Source organism: Adiantum capillus-veneris, chromosome 13, assembly GCF_014529385.1.
Source record: "Adiantum capillus-veneris isolate H3 chromosome 13, ASM1452938v2, whole genome shotgun sequence".
Taxonomy (NCBI): Eukaryota; Viridiplantae; Streptophyta; class Polypodiopsida; order Polypodiales; family Pteridaceae; genus Adiantum; species Adiantum capillus-veneris.
This window is the reverse complement of record NC_140943.1, coordinates 16,602,617-16,618,425: the sequence shown is the minus strand read 5'-3', so window position 1 is coordinate 16,618,425 and position 15,809 is coordinate 16,602,617.

Here is a 15,809-nt window from a genome sequence, read left to right as displayed (position 1 = left end):
GATAGAAATTGCACCACAAGGAAGCGTAAAGTGCTAACCGAGCTTAGTGTAGGGCATATCCCCGGCAGCGGCGCCAAAAATGTGCGCTCCTTGCCGCACTGTCGAAGCAAGGGACTTGCCAATACACCGTATGCGAGCCACAAACGGCTCCAACCACACAACAAGCCTAAACTAGCAAGCTCAAGAGAACAAAGGGTGTGTCACTCACCGCTCTACGCTCGCCTTCGTGGTGGATTCCTCGCCGCAATGAAGAAGAAGCTGCAGTCGTGCCGCGCTTAACCGCTTCGCCGCCGTCGTGCCTTCGTAATGCTCGATCGCATACACACTCTCCCTCTCTCTCTCTCTCTCTCACACACACACACACACACACAAGGAGGTGAAGAAGAAGAAGATGGAGATGGAGCAAGAGCACTCTTCTATTGCACAAATGAGAGAATGAGTAAAAATTAGGTTTAGTTGGCTTTTATAGGAGCTCACCCCATTCACACTTGGGCGCCCATGCTTAGCCAACTAATCCCTTGAATGTCCCAGTTAAAGTGCGCCTCTCATCGGCGATCACTCTACCTTTCCCTATTGGACCGACAAGCCCGGTACCTGACTCTACCAAATACATAATACACGTCCATCGTAGGCGATAGGGTGTCCGTGTGCCGTGAGGGTTAACAGCAAGCACCTAAAATCTCGGTAAAAGGAAGGAAATTACGATGCTACAATCCTAGATTCGTGAAAGTTTTATGCTATTTTCCTATTTTTTGAGTCTTTCCACGTACTTTCCTACGTAACGTACCCTTTGTGCTCATTGGACGCGCTCTATTTTTCTCTCTTCATATGGCCCTCCAAATGACCTCTGAAATTTCCTAATGAGGGGGTGCAGACTCTTTTTTTGACAAGTTTCTGTGACCCAGAGCTAGCGATGTGGCAAACTGGTCCTGAATTTGTTGATGATTTTAGAGGGGGATTAAACTTCTTCTTTATCAAGATTTTGTGACACAAGGCTCACACTATGGCAGAATGATCATGAACTTGATGTTGCTGATTCAGAGGGGGTGCATAGTGAAGTGCAATCTCTTGGTGTTGAATATGATTGGTTTCATTGTGCCGATGATACAGACAGGGCAGTAGATGAAATTTTCAATGTGCATGCTGAACTTTGTGCTACAAAAGTGCAAAGATATTTGGATGAGGGTGAAAGACTTGAAGAGCAGTTTACAACAAATGTGTTCAGTATGCATGTCATATGTGGAATCTTAGTTTACAGCAACCTGAGATGTGCAAGATGGAGGAACCTTCTGAAGCGGTGGACCTAGATCTTCCGATGATGACCTTATGCAGTTGTTGTGTTGGATGATGCTCTACTTGATTTTGAGCCTCAACAAGATAGAGAATTGTTTTTTGATGCATCTTGTGAGCCTAATGAAGATATTTTTGCCACAGACTTGATGTATTCAGATATGCATGATTGGGATTCCAATACTAGTGAGAGGGAGGGTGCACTACCAATGCTTTTACCTGATTGATGATCGGCAATTGGATGAGCCAGTTGCACAGGGGATATGGCAGTATCTAGTGAGACTTGATGCTATATGGGATCTGATGTTACCCTCTGATGTAGGAGATTTTGATTTAGATTTTGACCCAGGATGTGACAGATATATGCATGGTTCGGAGAAATTAACTTATATGCCATATGATCCGGGCAGTTTTCATGAAGATTTGTGGGTTAATTTATGTTTATGCTCTACTCACTGGAAATTCTCCCTATGATCCTGGAGGATGGTGCCTGAAGTGCTCACTTTGTGGAGCACGTCGGTCTTTTCAGATGAGCGATCATTGTTATGGTTACCAAGATATTACCAGTTTAAGTTTCCCCGAGGGCCGAGGGTCGATTCCATGCCAAACTGGTTGCCTTGGTTAGCATGACATTTGAGATGCTTTCATACTCACAAGGGTTTGTATGGAGCCTATGTGATGAGTGAAGGCTAAATGAATTTATAGATTGCCAATCGGAGTTCGGAGCTGTAAGAAATTAATGCTTGAATTCGGTGAGAATGACTAAAGATGAGGTTTGTTCAAAATGTCATCTTATGCAGTACATTGATAGCAAGATATGCCTGATATGGTTGTGGCAAAGAAACTCAGAAAGGTTTTAATCAAATGAGAAAGGAATGCCTTTTGACAAATACAATCACCTATACTTGCGTCTTAAAGGCATGTGGCATTATCCAAGATGCTGATATGGTGCAGTCCAAAGATCGGTAAATGCCTGACGAGCTTTCAGTGGAGAGCATTGGATGCGGAAAATGCTCAACATGACAGTGAAATTCAATTAGAATGTCGTGCTTAGTAATGTCTTGATTGATGTGCTTGTCAAATGAGGTGTCTTTACGAAAGCACGTCAAATTGTTTTATGAGATTTTGTGTTCCAAATGATGTGCGAGGCGATGCTTTCTTCTCAATGTGCATGTCAAGTGTGGTGTATTATAAAGCCGGCACCACCAAGAGCCATTAACCAAAAGGGCCTCCCATGAGCCAATGGAATTTTGTCCACCCAATAACTCAAAGGAGGGGTTTGTGTGTGGATAGAGGGAAAAAAAAAAGAAGCCATGCCATCGACCAACGGGCAACGCAGAGAAAGGAGGAGGGGGAAGCTCGCGCAGGCCAGGTGGGATCCCGGGTGAGTGCAAAGAAGAAGAGAGAAGTATTCAGCTTGCCATGGCATCCATTTTTGGAGTTCATCTCACTAAGTTTTGTGTTGTGCGCCTTACCCACTGCCACATCATCAAGAGGCCTTTTTTATGCTTCCTAGCAGCCATGGCATCGTCGTTGCTAAGGGAGAGGGGGAGGGTATTAATAGAGGAAGCACATGCAAAAGAAGGGAGTATTGAGGAGGAGGACTCAACGAGACTTGGTGCTTGAACAAAAAAGATGAAGGAGGACACTCTCTCTCATGCATGAGAAAGGAGAAGACGCTCTCTCTCTCCTGGCTCTTGGACAACAAGGATTAGGAGAAGGGGGAAGCAAGGAGAGGCTCTTTCTCTTGCTCTTGGGCTCAAGCAAGGAGATGCTCTCTTTCTCTCGCTCTCGGATCTAAAGGAGGGTTACTCTCTCTCTCTCTCGTGCATAAGCAAGGAGTCGGAGAGGAGGGAAAGTCTCTCAGTCTCTCTCTCTCTCTCTCTCTCTCTCTCTCTCTCTCTCTCTCTCTCTCTAAAATTTTAAGCGAAAGGAATCCGGCTCTTTCTCATCCCATAAGGAGCAAGTAAGCTCACTCTATCGAGCTCAGTAGTAAGATAAATCACCAAGGGCATACAGAGCTTGAAGGCAATTGGAGCAAGTCAATTAGAGGAGAAAGTCAAAGCTTGTGAGTGGCAATTAATGCAGTGCAAAGCAAATAGAGCACGAAGCTGCAAAACATTTGAGAAAAAATTGAAGCATGATGATTAACACAGTGAACTTAAATTAAGTTTGCAGAATCTTGAAGGTAGTTGAAGCAGATAAAGAGATAGGAGAGGAATTCCATCATCTTCATCAACTTAAGATTGATTAATCATCTTGTTAAATCTTGGTGTCATTAACGACCCGGTCAATCCTGTAAAACGGGATCTTAAACTCCTAGTTATCAAATGATCCAAGTGAGTGTGTTGTTCACAGTCCCGCCTTGACTAAGGATTAAGTTGTACTCAAAGTTTGACTTGATGAATTGAAGTTTACAGTGATTGCCATAGCCTTTTGCACCTGTTGTTCTTATTCTCTCTCATAGCCAAAGGCCTAGTGCCTTCCTAGCTCACATTTCAAACACATATCTCCCGATAGCGCAATGGCGCAATCGGATCTCCAACGTGATGAACGAGTGGAGAGTAGCGCAAGGAAGAATCTTATGCTCTCTCTCTCTCTCTCTCTCTCTCTCTCTCTCTCTCTCTCTCTCTCTCTCTCTCTCTCTCTCTCTCTCTCTCTCTCTCTCTCTCACACACACACACACACACACACACACACACGCACGCACACACAGAGTCGATGGCAGCTTAAAACTTGATTATGATAAAAGTTCTCTTTACAAAATGACCTAGGTATCTTATGTACTAAGGTTACCATAAGTTAAACCTAAAATAGAGTTCAAGGGGTAAAATGGCTTTGTATGTACAATCTTGAAGTGCCATTGCACCCCGACTTCTTCAACTATACTAGCTACTTATTAAAAATGATGTGTCTAACCATAATCCGTAGTATTTCATAACTCTCAAAAAATAAGTCTTTGTGGATTTATGTCGTGTTGTTGACCCATGGGTCAACAGTAGGTGACAAAGATATTCAGAACTACTGGCTATGTATTCACAGTTGGAGGTACAACAATAAGTTGGGCTTCAAAGTTGTAGAAAGTGGTCTCACTTTCTACCACGGAAGTAGAATATGTAGCAATGATAGAGGCAAGCAAAGAGATTCTGCGTCTTCACAGATTCTTGGAGGAGCTTGGATACAAGCAAAAAAATTGTGTCTTCTATAGTGACAATCAAAGCGCCATTCATTTTGCAAAATAATTCAGCCTTTCCTCAAGGACAAAGCACATTGAGGTGAGATATCACTTCATACGCACTCTTTTGGAAGAGGGACATCTAAAGCTAGGAAAGGAGCACACAAGTGAAAATCCAATAGACATGTTTAAGGTAGTTTACAAGGAGAAGTTGAGATTTTTCTCATCTTCAATCGAGATTCAAAGATAAGAAGCCACGATGGAAAGCAATCACGGGTTTGGTGTAGAGATCAGTATCCAAGTGAGAGATTGTTAAGTGTGAAGCTCGATTCACCCCTTGTAATTTTTTGCATTAAAAACGCACAATTGTAAGGACCATGTTATGAGGAGAAGCCATCGTGCGTAAAGAAAAATCACTCGCCAAAATATTATGGCCGGACGGTGGCCAAAAAGTGGTCGAAAAACGGTCGATCGATTGGCTAGTTGGCCGGTGGTCGGAAGTCATGGCCGGTGGCCAATTTCAAGGCAAACTTGTCGTCTCAAGGGCGGCCACACATGGGTGCAATTGAGAGTCCAACTTGGACTTGTCTACACAAGGGCGGCTACGGCTACCTCGCATGAGAGAGGGCATCCCTTTCGGCCTATCAAAGGAGGCCTCTTCTACACACAAAATGTATTGTGGTGCATTGTGAAGTTGACGTTAGGTGGTGAGATGAAGCAAGGCGGGATCTCTATCAAGGGTATAATCCCTTTGTAACCTACTTCTTGTTTGAAGTACTAAAGCCATTGAGTGGATGCTTCTTGTTTGAAGTACTAAAGCCATTGAGTGGATGCTTTCCCGTGGATGTAACCCACATTGGGTGAACCACGTATATTGTTCTCTCCCTCCCTCTCTCTCTCTCTCTCTCTCTCTCTCTCTCTCTCTCTCTCTCTCTCTCTCTCTCTCATGTGTGAAAATTATCTCTCCATTAAGTAAACTACTCTAATATCTACTTAGCTACGTCCTATTTCCTAACACGATGCACCATCCCATCATTGTGCTTTACATATTCAATGGACTTAGCTACATCACCATGTGCACCACTTGCATCACCACTTTGTTAGGATGCTATGAATAGAGAATACAAGCTAAGGGTTATTTATTATCAAAATAAATTATAACCCCTAGTCAAAGCTGCAATGTTTTCAAATCTAAAGCCATAATAGCCATCTCCATACCCTGTGCATCATGTATATGAGCTTTGGGGACAAATGGACCATGAAGCTCATAGATGGTCATCTATCGCGATGATGTTGGATAAGGCCATTTTGATGCAAGTTACTAACTTGGGAAATTAATTGGGGTTTGTTAGGCTTTATTAAGTCATGTATCAAGTTGAATTGGTCTAATGATTTACAAATCAAACAAAAGCTAATAGTGGGAAAGTGCAACTTTGATCACCTTGATGCAAGAACAAAGGAGTCACCCCCAACAAAGAAGAGCAAACACAAGTGGTAGAAAAACCAACCTTTGCAGGGTTACATATCTTGTTCTTGATGAAGGGGATCAAATGCTAGACATGGGTTTTGAATTTCAAATCCAAAAAAATCTCCCAGATTTGGCATGACAGACAAACTTTGTATTGGAGTCAACTTGGCCTAAAGAAGTTGAAGGTTTAGCCAGAGAATTTTTGCAGAATCCTTACAAACTTGTCATTGGCTCACAAGATCTGAAAGCTAATCATTTAATTCTACAAATTGTATAAGTTGTTTCTACGAATGAGAAATACTCAGAATTAACAGATCTATTGGATCAAGTGGTGGATGGAGATTTATCTATCCATGATGATAAGAGTCAAGCTGAACGAGATGGTGTTCTTTCTGAGTTTAGATCTGGCAATAGCTCTATAATGATAGCAATAGATGTTGCAGCTCAAGAATGGAGGTGAAAGACAAAATTTTATCATCAATTATGATTTTCATGGATCATAGTTCTTGTGTGGTTTGACAAAAGTACAAGCAATGGAGCACAAGAAAGAAAAATGACAAAAAATACCGCACCTGCATTGACCACCAGGTCATGTCAGGGACAACATGAATTTGGAAGGCGGCAGTGTTGACCCGTGGGTCAATAGCATGACATAACTCAACAAAGCCTTAGTTTTTTAGAGTTATGAAATGCTACGGATTATGGTTAGAAGCATCATTTGTAATAAGTAGCTAGTCTAGTTGCAGAAGCTGGGGTGCAATGGCATTTCCCAATTGTACATACAAATCCATTTTACCCCTTGAACTATATTTTAGGTGTAACCTATAGCAGCCTTAGTATATAAGGTACCTAGGTCATTTTGTAAAGAGAACTTTTATCATAATCAAGGTTTAATCTTATGTTGACTGTGTGTGAGAGAGAAAGAAAGTGAGAGCGTGAGCTTCCTCTTGGTGCTACTCCCCGCTCATTCATCACATTTGAGATCCGACTGCACCATTGTGCTAGGCTTGGCAAGAGCTACGCTTCAATGCCAAGCATTCCTCACAGAACGGAACATGTGTGCTCAGGCATCTATGAGCTATTTGTGGCTGTAAGTGTATCAAACAATGTTTGTTTTCCACGTGCAAGTAGTCATTAGAATCGTGGTGGGGACATAAGCTACACATATGTACTCATAGATTTTAGTTTTGGGCACTTTCAAAATATTGCTTTGTCTTTATACGCGTTTTTCACAAATGGGTCTAGATGGGAAATGTGTATCCTAGTGAGGGGATGGTGTTCCTTAAGTTTCATACGATTCTGGTATGATTTAGTGAGTTTCCTTCCGTTTGTGTGCATGTGGATTGGATGGTGTGGTTGAGAGTAGTGAGATTCTGGATTGTGGTTTGATTAGCCTTCTAGAGTGTTGTATCTGTGGGATGGTCTCACCCTGACAAGCTAAAGAGATTGCCTCCGTGTGCCTATCGTGTCATATGTATCCTCGATTGACATTATGTTGATCTAGGTTGTGTTGCACACACTTTATGGCTGGTGTGATTCACTCCTGCAACACTTGCCATATTTGCATCAGCATACCCTTGAAAGAAAATATCAATGCCTCCAAAATACAAAGCATTTTTTTGTCCCTTTTAGATACCTAAGTATCCACTTCACAGCTTGCCAGTGTTCTTTACCTATATTGTCCATGAATCTACTTACAACTCCCACTGCATGTGCAATGTCTGGCCTTGTCCAGACCATAACATACATTAGAGAACCTAGCACTGCATCATATTGAATTGTATACATATAGGCTATATCCTCTTGTGTCTTTAAACACATATCTTGGGTTAGTTTAAAGTGACTAGACAAAGGTGTAGAAACCAAATTTGCATCTTGCATTGCAAACCTTTCTAGGACCTTCTTAATGTAATCCTCTTGAAATATCTTTACTATCTTCTTCATCCTGTCCCTTGATATCTTCATACCAAGTATCCTCTTTGCAGCATCTAAATCTTTCATTGAAAGATATTTAGACAACTCCTCTTTTAGGTCTTTGACATCCTGGATGTTAGCACTCGCAATCAGAATGTCATCAACATACAACATTAGGATGATGGACTTTCCATCTCCCAAATTCTTTGTGTAGATGCAGTGATCTCAGTTGCATCTTCTGAATCCGTGATCCAGCATCCATCAATCGAACTTCAAGTACCATTGTATTTATGCTTTCTTTAGACCAAACAAGATTTTCTTTAATCTACAAACCATTGTCTCCTTACCCTTTACTTCATACCCCTTTGGTTGAAGCATGTAAATTTCCTCCTCTAAGTCACCGCCGTGAGGGAATTCCGTATTTACATACATTTTCTCTAGATTCAAGTCATGAGCAGCCAAACAAGGCTTAAGACAAGCCTAAATGAGTTTATTTTTACAACAGGAGAAAATGTTTCATTGAAATCATTACATTTCTTTTGAGAAAACCCTTTACCACAAGCCTGGACTTATACCTTTTCTTCCCACCTCTTCTTCCTTCAGCTTGTACACCCATTTGTTCTACAGTGCCCACTTACCTTTAGGCAACTCAACCAACTCCCATGTTTGGTTGCAATGTAATGAGTCCATCTGCACTTGCATGCTCTTCATCCATTCTTCTTTGGATTTGTGGCGCATAGATGATTTTGGATCTCCAGAATCTGAGATCAAGAGATGGTTGAAGGAAGAAACAAACCTTTCTAAAGGTCTACTTTCTCTTGTAGAACTTCGGGGCATAGATTGAGGCTCCTTGTTTGGCGACGGTGTTGCACATTGTCACCGCTTGCAGTCCTTGAGTCTTCACCATCCTCAAGCTCCATGTACTCATCACCTGTATCTTTTGTTTGTTTTCTTTTTAAGTAATCTTTGTACATATTTTGTTCATTGAAAATTACATCCCTACTTTTAAAGATTTTACCATCTTCAGGATTCCTTAGGCGAGAGAATTGCACAAGAGAGAAGATATTCAAAGGACATGATGGCAAGCCTATATTTTACAAGAAGCTATCTAAATTTTGGGAGACAAGTTATTGGTAAGCTCCCACGTCCACAATTTTAGTGGATGACTTAGAGTACAAGCTATTGTGGAATCCTCAAGGCACTTCCCACATAGTGAAGAATATTGAAAATTAGAATCCCACCAAAATTGAAGAATATCCTACAACAAAAGTGTCAGATCTTGTCTCATCTCACTAATTTGTTCCAAAGATCACCTCCACTTTTCCATGCACTCACCATTTCCACGACGATTGATAAGGAGAGAGCAAAAGTCCCAAGGAAATGGCATAGAGAATATGATTCATAAACATCTTATTTTGACATGTAATCATGATAAGTGATGTAAACAATTAAGTACTTAATGTCTTAAAGAGTATTTAGATCACTGGTAATGATGATGTATCTTGTTTTATAATGAACCAAGTGGTAAATTTTTTTTGTGCTTAATGTCATAAAGCAAGTACACTTGTTTACATTTTTGCACTGTTATCATTGCACCTACACAATTGCACACTTAGACAATGTTTTTGATAAAAGAAAATGGTACGAGCATTTCCCCTTGTTTTTGGAAATGGGAAAAGCGTTTCTAGCTACTTTTTTGAACCAATCAATAAAAACCCATTTCTTTTACACATCTCAAACAATAAGTCTCTTTATTTTTGTTGCACAATCAGCTCACTGCACACATTTTGTAGGCATTGCAGTCACTTGTGTGTGACAAGGTATCAAGATTCAGACAGGCTATTTATGAGTCATTTTGGTTTTGTTAATTTGTAGGCATTGTAGTCACTTGTGTGTGACAAGGTATCAAGATCCAAACTTCAGTCTATTTATGGGTCATTTTGTTGATTGAAGTTTGAACACACGTCTTTGTTATGAGTTTGTAGACATTGAAGTTCTGTCTATTGAAGTCTGCATACATTGAATCCCTGAGTCTATTTATTAAGTGGTATCTTCCAGAGTATTTATTGGTAGCTACCAATCTACGTGGTACCAACCCTTGTATTGACCCTAGTATTAGCAAGAAACAGCAGCTACCAATGTCTAATGGTGGTAGACACTAGTATTTATTTCCAGTTACCTGTCTACATAGTAGCTACCCTTGTCCTACTTGCAAGTAGTTCTCTCCAAAATTTTCAAAACACATATTATATTTAGTATACAAGTAGCATAGACAAAAGCCTTAACCAAATATTCCTTTACATCCAAAGACAAGAAAAATGCTAAAGGGCAATTAAAACCAGCTTGTATTAAAACTAAAAATGTTACACATCAAAAGGAGTGCTATTGATAATAGCCTCATACACTTCCACCAAGGAAAGTAAAAATTTTTCTTTGACATCCCACTTTTTGCATTGGAAACTTAGGAGCTTGTACAAGGTGGGATTGCAAGGTAGCTTCAGGGTTAGAATTCACCATCTTGAAAACATAGGGATTTCCTTATACTTGTTCATACCAAAACCCCTTGACAAAAAATGAGCCGGAATTGCAACATTCCCCCATGCATCTCAACAAAGTTTTAGTCTGATTTTTTTCCATTGTGCATTTCAAGACATAAAAATCCACAAGTTCCACATTATCATGAGGAGCTAAAACAACAAAATTGTCACCAACATGAAGTGCATCATTCAACACATCATGGTGTCTTTCATACGCAAACTCTTCAATCTCATCATCATCTTTGGAATCATCTCTACGTTTAAGGGTAGCATAATTCCATGCAAGAACATGTGCTTTATTAGTTCACCTCCTCTGGTTTCCTTGCATACAAGCAATACAAAATCATGAGAATTTCTTACACCTGAGAGCTTTTCCATTTGTTAAGGAGTACCCACTGACACAAAGTAACCCATGTGAATTAGGCACATGTTTACAATCCTAACATTGGCTTCTATCCATGTCACCTTCCTTGACCTCCTAGAACACTTAAGAAGAATACATATTTGTAGCCCCATTGGACATGATTTGTCCCAAAAATGGCACCACATCCTTCAACGTACTTGAGAAGAATACATATTTGTAGCCCCATTGGACATGATTTGTCTAAAAAATGGCACCACATTGGTTGCACATTGTAACTTTGTACAGTGTGGCTTTAACTCCTCTTGAGTGAGATTCATCTTAATAACAACACCTGCACCATCATTTTTGCCCTCCCATGACCCGAACCTAAACAGTGATGTGTCATTTGGAAACTTGTCAGAGTTTGATATTAAGCAATGAAATATAAAGGCCTCTTTGCTTTGAATAGTGTGGCTACACCGTCAGACCACACCCAATGTTGTTTGAGCAATATGCCTAGCTCTTTCAACCATCCATAATGGAGCATAAAACAATGTTGTACAAAAAGAGTATCATGTTTTTTATCATCAGATATATAGAAATAATAGTATTTTTGGAAACTACCTACAATTTTCACATATGTGATGTGGACAAAGATTGTGACTTGATTAGAAACCCGATGCATCAATTGAATCTCATTCTGTACTTTGAATGTGTAGTTTTAGCAAAATCCACAATTAACAATACCATATCTTTAGAGAATATACGTAGACACTCTATAAATTGCTCAGCCTACCATTTGTAAACAAAGTTGTGCTTTAAAAACTTGCTCAGATGATCCCTAAGTAGTATGAAAGTTACCCGCACTGCATCTCCTTATGAAACAGAACTTTTCTTTTCTTCTTTTTCTCGGTATTTGTTTCTCCAACTTCAAGATCTTCAAATATCTTTAGTGCTACCATGCGTGCACTATTTGAATCCTCAATTGAGAAAATTGGTAGCTTCTTTGAAGGTCCACATGGCTCATCAAACGCTTCAGCACATAGAAACCTGAACCACTAGCTTTTCAAACACTTCAGCACATAGAAACCTAAACCACTAGCTTTCAAGCACAAAACTGATTCTCAAAGCTTTGTAAGGCTAGAGAAAGTTTTGGTATGAGCATTGCATTTCACATCTACATGCTATAGATGTCACATTGACAACTACACTCTTGTCCATGCACATCATGAGAAACTTGCCTTATAAGGTTCAAGGCATCCCTCAAGAATGACATTTGAACATTCATGATGCAATAGCAACTGTACCGATCTTGCAGCTTGCATACAAAATGAAGCTTCAACTTTTCAAATGTCCTCTAGTGAATTTATACCTCTAGGGGACTATTTGAAGTCAAGAAATAATTATACCCACATTAAATAATAATTATCAATACACTTAGGAGAAAAATCCACACTTATTATCAGCATGGGAAACTGAGATCAATCTGGTCGGAGTTAGTATAAGGCTGGTAACTAACACTTTTTGTGGTCGGTGGAAGGAGAAAAATAACAATAACCTGAGTCTATTAGTAGCAAGAATTGTAAGATTGGTAGCTACAAAGACTAGTACTATAAGGTTGGTTGCTACTAGACTATAGCTACTAGGTTGACATTGGTAGCTACCAATCCACCAGAACTTCCATGGCACATAGATAGCTACACTATCAGATTGGAAACTACCAAGACTAGTACTATAAGAGTGATGGATTTGAGAGTACTAGTGGTAGCTACCAGTACTATCATGGTAGCTAGCACTACAACATTGATAGCTAACAATAGCCATCAAAATGTCCGTTAGAGCCAAGCTACAAAAGATACACTTTTGTCTCCTTTCATTCTAATTTTCTCTCTTAATTCTTGCATACACTCTCTTGATTACATAGGTTGTTCTCTCTTATCTTTCATATAATTATCTTATTGTAATTCATTCTCCATGAGATGAGTAAAGAGGAGAGGAAGATACTCAATCATATTAATTAAGGGGGATAGTTGATACCCATGATGGTGTCTTGTGTTTTGATTCTTGTTTATGTCTTTCTCTTTATATGTTTTAGTTATTCAATCAATAATTTTGCTCAATTTATTTTGATTTATGTTGAAAGTATTAGAAAGATATATGCCAACTTCCAACGGCCTGGTTCTATCACGAATTCATCCACCACACCATGGTTTCATCTCGTATTAATTTCCAAGAAGGATCTAAAAGGAATGCCAAGCCCATGGAAAACAAAGATCGAAATGATGCAAAGGGGAAAAACAATGCTCAAAGTTCTTCCCAAGGCAATTCCGACAACAACAACAACAAGACCAAGGAGAAAGGAGTCTACAAAGGTTTAAAAAGAAACTCTCTCCTAAAGATATATAGGCTTTTCATAACGATCACAAATGCTGTAAGTGTGGGGAGCAAGGACATGGCTATTGTTCTTGCCCCACAAGAAATGAGCGCAATGAGACTCCTAGAGCTTCCACGGTCGAAGCTCCAAAAGAGGATGCTCATTGCAAAGGATCATGCCTTTCATATGCTTGGGGAAAGGTGAGGGAGCATGATGCCTTCATCCTATTTGATCCTGGCTCTAATCACAAGTTCATATCAATGGAGTTAGCCACAAAGATGGGCATTCAATCTTTTGAGATGGGAGATATTGTAATTGATGATGGAGTTTTCAAGGGACATCAAGTCTCTATTACTCCCTTGATTGGGAAGTTGAGGCTTCATGTCTAAAGATACATCGACAAAGAAGACTTTTTCATCTCTCCTCTCCAACATGAGGGTGCTATCCTAGGGGCACCATGGTTCAACCGCATGGATGCCAACATGAAGTTCCCTGAAAGGAGAATCTACTTCACCTATAGAGAAAAGGGCATGTATATAGATGCTAATGAGTCCGGTCGTACTATACCACTTGTAAATTTACCTGCTTTTGATAAGCCGATGAAAAGCTCAGTTTCCTTGTACATGATTTTTGTCAAAGAGTCTCTAAATGATGCTAATGTTCTAACAAAACAAAGTGGTAGGAATCAAGAAGAATTAGACTTGTCTAATTTTCTAGATAGATTCCAAGATGTATTTTATCGATGACATCCCTATGGAGTTACCTCTCTAAAACAAGGGGATGATGACCATAAGATAGAGCTTCTACCCGAGAGCTCACCGCCTAATAAACCTCCTTATAGATTTTCTCAAGCTCAACAAGAGGAGATTATGAGGCAAGTGCATAAGCTGGTAGACAAGGGGATGGTGAGGCCTAGATCCTCTCCCTTTTGTTCACTAGTCCTTTTAGTGAAAAAGTGAGATGGCACATACCGCATGTGTGTGGACTATCGAGCACTAAATCATATCACTATCAAAAACAGATTTCTCGTGCCGCGGGTAGCAAATCTATTTGATAAGCCACAAAGTTCAATCTACTTCAGTAGGATTGACCTTAAAAATGGCTATCATCAAATAAGGATAGTGAATGAACAAATTGTAAAGACGGCGTTTCGTACAACATTTGGTCTTTATGAATATCTTGTCATGCCTTTTGTTTTGACAAATGCTTCAGCCACGTTTAACCACCTAATGGAGAAAATCTTTTGACCCTACTGCAATTTCACTAGAGTGTTCTTTGACAACATTATCATCTAGTCCAAATCTTTGGAGGAGCATACGAAACACCTCCAGGTAGGTTTTCAAGCTATGAGGGAGAATAAACTTTTCATTAACCAAAAGAAGAGTATATTTTTCCTCCAAGAGATTCAATACTTAGTTCATAATATCTCTCAAGATGGTATCCAAATGGATACATGCAAAGTTGAGTTAATTAAAGGATGGCCTAATCCGAGGAATCTACATGAGCTACGAAGCTTTATAGGTATGTATGCATACTATAGATGCTTCATAGCTAAATTATCCCAAATAGCAGGGCCATTACATGACTTGACAAAGAAAAATGTTAAGTACATATGGACTGCTATAAGGAGAAAAATGCTTTTGACAAGCTTAAATAAAAGCTTACCTCTCAACCCGTGCTTACACTACCCATTCTCTCAAAACGTTTTAAGGTTCAATGTGATGCTTGTGGAGATTGCCTTGGAGTAGTTTTGCTTCAAGAAGGGCATGCCATAGCATATGAGAGTCGAAGACTCAATTTTGAAGAGCGAGTATTGGGCATCTACAAAACAGAGCTACTAGTTGTTCTACATTCCCTAGACACATGGAAGCAATATCTATTGGGGACTCAGTTCATCTTACAAACTAACCACCAAAGTCTCAAGTATTTCATGGGGCAAACCAAGCTTTCTGACAAACAAATGAGGTGGAAAATTTTTCTTTCGCAATTCAATTTTCATGTTGCTCACGTTTTTGGCAAGCACAATCAAGTAGCTAATGCAGTATCATGATGGCCAAGAGTCATTGTGATGTCCATAGCAACTCACAATGATCTATCTTCTCTAATAGATGAGTATGCTATTGACCCCAATTTTAAAGACATCATTTTATCTCTTGCCTTAGGGAAGAAAGAGGAACCATTCACCTTGCAAGATGGTTATTTTCTCCATGGTAATAGTCTATGTGTTACTCTCTTCCTTCATTGAGAAAGTGACGTATGAATCCCCATGCTCCTCCCTATGCGGGGTATGGAGGGATTCAACCTACTCTTCGAGGAGTAGAGATGTGTGCTACTGACCCCGATTTTAAAGACATCATTTCAGCCCTTGCCTTAGGGAAGAAAGAGGAACCATTCACCTTGCAAGATGGTTATCTTCTCCATGGCAATAGGCTACGTGTTACTCACTTCCTTCATTGAGAAAGTGATGTATGAATCCCATGCTCCTCCCTATGCAAGGCATAGAGGGATTCAACCTACTTTTTGAGGAGTAGAGACGTATTTTTATTGGCCCACCATGAAAGTGTACATACAAGAGTATGTTTATAATGTGTGGTATAACAAAAGACAAAGTATGATAGAGGGAAGCAACCTGGATTACTCCAGCCATTTCCTATCCCTAATTTGCATGGGAGAGTATATCCATGGATTTTACCTTTGGATTACCTAAG